Source organism: Saccopteryx bilineata, chromosome 3 (genome assembly GCF_036850765.1).
Source record: "Saccopteryx bilineata isolate mSacBil1 chromosome 3, mSacBil1_pri_phased_curated, whole genome shotgun sequence".
Lineage (NCBI taxonomy): Eukaryota > Metazoa > Chordata > Mammalia > Chiroptera > Emballonuridae > Saccopteryx > Saccopteryx bilineata.
Window position 1 is genome coordinate 118,097,751 of NC_089492.1, and position 5,839 is coordinate 118,103,589.

General features: G+C 51.0%; 1 pseudogene; it reads right to left on the reverse strand.

Annotated features, from left to right (window-relative positions):
- Positions 1–1,983: 1,983 nt before the first annotated feature.
- LOC136330416 (U4/U6.U5 tri-snRNP-associated protein 1 pseudogene) lies at positions 1,984–5,032 on the reverse strand (annotated as a pseudogene).
- Between the last annotated feature and the right edge of the window lie 807 nt (positions 5,033–5,839).

Genomic DNA, 5,839 nt, shown 5'->3' on the forward strand with positions numbered 1-5,839 from the left:
CTTTTAATAGATCCTATAGATAAATGTTGTAAGCTTGTTAGAAATTGACTATTGTACCATGCTCCCTCCTTACCCACCCCAACTGGTATGTGATTTGGTCTATAAAATCAGCTACAGAATTGTAGGGACTTTCTACATGATTTGGGATTGTGCCCCATGTACCTAGAGGACTAATTAATAAGCTTCTCAAAAATTCATTTGCCGCCCTGGCCGGTTGGCTCAGCGGTAGAGCGTCGGCCTGGCATGCAGAAGTCCCGGGTTCAATTCCCGGCCAGGGCACATAGGAGAAGCGCCCATTTGCTTCTCCACCCCCCCTCCTTCCTCTCTGTCTCTCTCTTCCCCTCCTGCAGCCAAGGCTCCATTGGAGCAGAGATGGCCCGGGCGCTGGGGATGGCTCCTTGGCCTCTGCCCCAGGCGCTGGAGTGGCTCTGGTCGCAGCAGAGCATCGCCCCCTAGTGGGCAGAGCGTCGCCCCTGGTGGGTGTGCCGGGTGGATCCTGGTCGGGCGCATGCGGGAGTCTGTCTGACTGTCTCTCCCCGTTTCCAGCTTCAGAAAAATACAAAAAAATAATAATAATAATAAAAATTCATTTGGACTTGGTGTCTCTATGTAACCCACAGATTTAAGTACACTACTTTACAACAGGTTATTTATTAAAGGCAAGGTTTAGAAAAAATAAAGAAGGATGTTGAAGTACTCCATGGCTAGTAACAGCAGGGGGTATTTCTACCCTTAAGTTAGAAAGGACAGGGGGAAGGAATGGTAACCAAACCCTTGAGAGAGACCTATATGCTGAGAGCCACTGACAGGAATGGTAATTTTAGCAGAGCAGAACAAAACTATGGCTCTGTGGCAGGGAGGGAGCCAGGGAAAGAAACATCCCTTCCTCACTCCCTTGCCAATTGCTTACCAGTACTAGCCCCGCTGTGTTCTCTGAACTAAGGTGACCAATCATCCTCCTTTAGGGAGGACAGTCCTTCTTTTGTAAGTTCCGTCTTCCCTCAAAAAGTGTCCTCCTACATGTTCTCCTTTTTGAGATTGGAAGACTAATCTGTAAATGTCGTATTCGATCGATGCAGAATCAATCCATTGCGTGTGATGTGACGTATTTGTATCTAAATGAGCACTTTTTTCTTAGAATTATTAAAACTTATAGGCATATAAGCATAATTACAATATAAAATATTACAAATGTTTTTATTATGCATTTATCATAGTGTATTGTTGCAATGAATAAATTTTTTTTATTTACAATATTGTTTTCTTCAATTTATTTTTGTTCTTTTCATTGTAAAAAACTTGTCATCATATTTGAACACAACTAGAAGTCAGAGGGCAAGGGAGCTGTTGGGAAAACAGCTGTGTTAGACTTGCTCACTGGTTCACTGGCTGCAAGCACTTTGCTTGATTAGTGCATGAGCACACAGCAGGGGCACGTGTGCATAGCCTATTGTGGGGCAGCTGTGTTAGGCTTGCTCTCAGGGTTGACAGGTGTAAGCACTTTGCCTGATTAGTGCGTGAGCACATGGCAGCACCATGTGTGTATGGCCTATATAAGGCTATGGGTGCTTGTGCTCAGGAGGACTGCGGATGCGCGGATTGCCTGCCCGTCTCTGTGAGGGGCCATTTTTGCAGTTTGTTTGCCTGAGATGCAATTTCCCCTGCCTGTGTGCTTGTCCACCATTGTGAGACTTTATTAAATGGAATGGCCCAATGCTTTCTGGCTCCACAGTTTTTCTACCATCTGCCGGAAACCAATGTGGGCCTCCCTGGCCTCGGCCACTGGCATTACAGGAGCCCAGTTATGCAGTCCATGTAGGTCAGCCTCTCAGGGCAGAGAAGGAATCTGAGGGGAAAAATAGATTATCTATGGTGTGTAGGTTCTCTTTAAATCTAATCAAAATGTCACTCTCCAGGCCTGAGTACTTTGGCTTTTTTATTCTTTTTTGCCTCTGTCATCACATCATGGATTTTAGGGTTACCTTTCTTTTTTTTTTTTTTTAATAAGGAGGGAACTTTATTTAATATTAAAGCTGGGGAGAGGACCGGAAGGGAGGTCAGCTTCACTTGGTGATGGTGTTCGCGTTCATGCTCTTGCCACTGCCACTGAGCACGATGTACGGTGTCTTCTGGGCCTTCTGCTTTTCCTGGAGCAAGGCCACAGTGCCCAGGGGCGTGTCGCTGGAGCTCATCTTCTTCAGAAGCGCCTCCTCGTCCAGCTTCTTCATCCGCCGCTCCGTCTTCATCTTGCCTGAGCCTTTCCCATGGAAGCGGTGGGACAGCTGCCGAAAAGCCTCCTTGGGTGTCAGTTTCCGACCTGTCTCGTCCACATACTCGATCTTAACATCGGGCTTGTAGCCGTCCTTCTCCTTAAAATCCTGGGTGAAGCCGCGGTACTCCTCCCGCCGGCTGTCCTTGTCGTCGACGGCCATCTCGTCCTCAGTGCAGCACACCGCCGATGGCAGGGACTCGCTGGGCGCCTTCACCCGAGCCACCTTCTGCACCGTCCTCTCCAGCAGACCTTTGTTCTGACACAGGAGCAGCGCGGCGGCCAGCCCTCTGTTCACGATGGGCTCCTCGTCCAGGACGGTGGTGGAGGAGGCCGAGAAATCCTGATGCTGCTTTTCCTCATCCAGGTTGACTGTGCTCCGGCCGATGTTCTCCTCCCCGTCAGACTCGGAGCCGCCGTTGGCCGAGCGCTCCCCATCCTGTTCCAAGTCCATGAGCTCCTCCTGCTCCTCCCGGTTGCCAGCCAGCCCGTGGGTGGGGATCTCCCCCAAGGTGCGGCAGAACTCCGATGTGGCATTGAACACGACGGTCCCCTTCCGCTCCGGGCCCTCGTCCTCCTCCCAGCCCCGCTGGCGGGACTCCAGCTTCTTCACAATCTCCACCACCTTCTCGCCGCTACCTCGCCGCTGCGGCAGCTGCCGCGGCCGGCGCCCCTCCTCCAGCTGCTTCTGCAGCTCCAGCTCCGCCTCGTCCTCCTCCAGCACCGCCGGGTCCCCAGGCGGCGGGCCTCCACCCTCCTCCTCATCACTGATGTCCATGTTCTCCACTCGAGTGTCATCTGACTGTGGGGGCTGAGGTGCGGGCTCCTCCTCCTCCTCCTCCTCCTCCTCCTCCAGGGCCTCCTCATCTCCCTCGGGCACTCGGCGTCGACCCCGGCCACGCATCCTGGAGCCAAAGTCCCCATCTTGAGTCTGGTCCCCAAGAGGCAGCAAGTCGTCGGCCCGCACCGCCACCTCTTTCTCCTTCTCGCGGACCTTCTTCACCCTCCGCTTGGTCTTTTTAAAGGTCACCATCTCCTCCTGCGTGAGGTACTCGGAGGCGAGCCGGGGCCCGACCGCGCTCAGGGACTGCGCCTGCAGCCGCAGCCGGGCCCGGATCTCCTGCGGCTCCCGCTCCCGCAGGCCGTCGGCCATGCCACCCTGCTCCAGTCGGAAGGAGTGCGGCCGCTCGCCCTCCAGCTCCTCGTCGTACTCTGACAGGATGGCGCGGGGTTTTTGCTGTGCCAAGTCGTCCACACTCTCGTCCTCTGCATAGGGCAGGTAGTCAGGCTTTTTCTTCCGCAACTCCACGTTTCTCTCTGCCCGCTCCTTATCCACCAGGTTCACGATCACCAGCACGTCCTCCTCCTCCTGCAGCACACCTTTGTCCTTGAGGGTAAGGATCATGGTCTCCCCTTCTCGGGAGGAGTCAATGGCATGCTCCACCGTGAGGCCCTGCAGGTCCCGAGCGCTGTTCCGGTCCTGGCGCCTGTGCCCGAACTCCTCCTCCACCGGAGTGCTGACACCAAACTCCTGGTCCATCTCCTCCAGCAGCGTGGCCCTCTTCTCTGCCAAGCCCTTCCCCTTCTGCAGCTGCCGGCTCCTCTCGATCCAGGCCGCAGTGTCATCCAGCCAGGGGTCGTCCTCCCCCAGAGTCTTGGTCTTGCCCAGTTGTTGGTTGAGGAGGCGCTTTTCTTTGGCAGCCGCCAGCTTTTCTCGTAGCTCCTCCCGCTGTCGCAAGACCATGGGTTGATGACGTCGGCGGCCACAGGCTCCTCCTCGGTGCCCGCCTCCTTCCTGACGGCATTGGCCTCCAGGGGTTTCAGCCCCAACTTGGCCCGGAGTTTATTGGTCTCCTCGATGCTAAGCGACGAGGCATCTCCTGAGCTAGTTTTGGAACTGGCAGCGGCCTCGTAGCCATCATCGCGTTTCTCCCGCTTCACGCGCCGTTCGGAGGGCTCGGCCTGCCTGCGCTCCCGTCCGTGCGCACCGCTGCGGACCTCGGTCTCGGTCCCGCGCCGCCCGCCCCCGCGCTCGGTCCCTCGTTCCCGGCTTCGCTTCCGTCGTTCGCCCCCGCTGCTGCTGCCGCCGCCGCCGCCGCCACTCCGGTGCTTATGTTTCTTGTGTTCCCGATGTCGCGGCGGCTGCTCGGTGGCGCCCCCGGTGCTGGCCGCTGCCGTCGTCCCGGCCGCCTCCTTCTCCCCACGGTGCTTCTTTGACGACCCCATGTTGGTACGTGCGCCCCGAGCTCGGCCGCCACCGAGCCCCCAAGGGTTACCTTTCTGTTGGGTATATGGCCCTCTGTCCACTAAATTCACACTCCACCCTCCCACACTCCATGGAAAAGTCAAAGTGTAATCAATCACATCTGAACCTCTGAGCTGTCAGTTGGTTCAATCAAAGCCAAAGCTGCCCCAGAAAAAGAAATTTAGTTCCTATAAGTGGGACAAAGCCTATAAACTGGAGCTGCCTCCGCTCCTTCATGCAAGGTTGCCAGTAATTCAGGTGAAGGTATTGGCAATCCTATAAAGGCCTGTGAGGAGACAGAATCATAGCTTTAGGAGGCAATCCTTCCCCACCTGGAGAAAGTGACTGAGCATGTAGCAAACCTATATGAAGGGGTAGTGATCACTCAGCCTTATTCTGCCCAACTAGGTAGAGGCTTTATTCAAATTTCCCCTGGAGAAAACTATCAGAATAATTAAAACTGGCCAAATGGAAGGAATACTCCCCATTAGCAGCTTTCTGCTGCTTTTTTAACATTCACCCTCTTACTTTTTCAGTTTTGCTTCTAACAGTAAGAGATATGTGGTCCTTTTTGCAAGATAAATTTTGGTGTAGAGAGTTTTTCTATAAAAAACAAACTGTTACTAATACATTTAAATTGTCTTCTATTAATGCATTCTTTCCTTAACATTAAAACCCAACAGTTGTTATAATTCTGGAACAAGTAATATAAGTGTAACAACTTCTTTATAGCCTATGTGCACATTTTCAATGAACATGAACAACACAGCTTTTGTAATTATTTTCTTTTTTTCCATATTATGTTTGTTCTGTTATATTTATTGAACTGTAAACATAAAAGTCAACAGTCGATGTTGAATGAGAACTTGAAGAAAATCCTGAGCTACATCTGATACCTCTTGAACATATTAAATTGCTATAATAGATTTCTAGAAATTCTGATGTGTAAAGATAGATTTATATTCCAAAGACAGATTAGAAAAAGATTACAAGATACAATATTTCTCGTGATTTTAAGTTCTTGGGTAGGTTTTCACAGTGCTTAGGAAAAGAATAAATTTGTCAATCATAAACATTTACAGTTCTATTTAGTGAGTGAAAATATTTTTATCTTTTAGTTTCTATGTGTATTTTAAACAAACTGTCTATATTAAATTAGTTATATTTGGAATCAAAAGTGTTCCACAGGTCATTGCTAGACAACAAATTTAGAACTACCAGGCTTGAAAAATGGTATATTTAAAAAAAAAATGGTATATTTGAGTGATGTGGTGGGTTTAAAATATGTCCACAAAATTTTGAAGTTTTCTTTAAGAGGTAAAGAC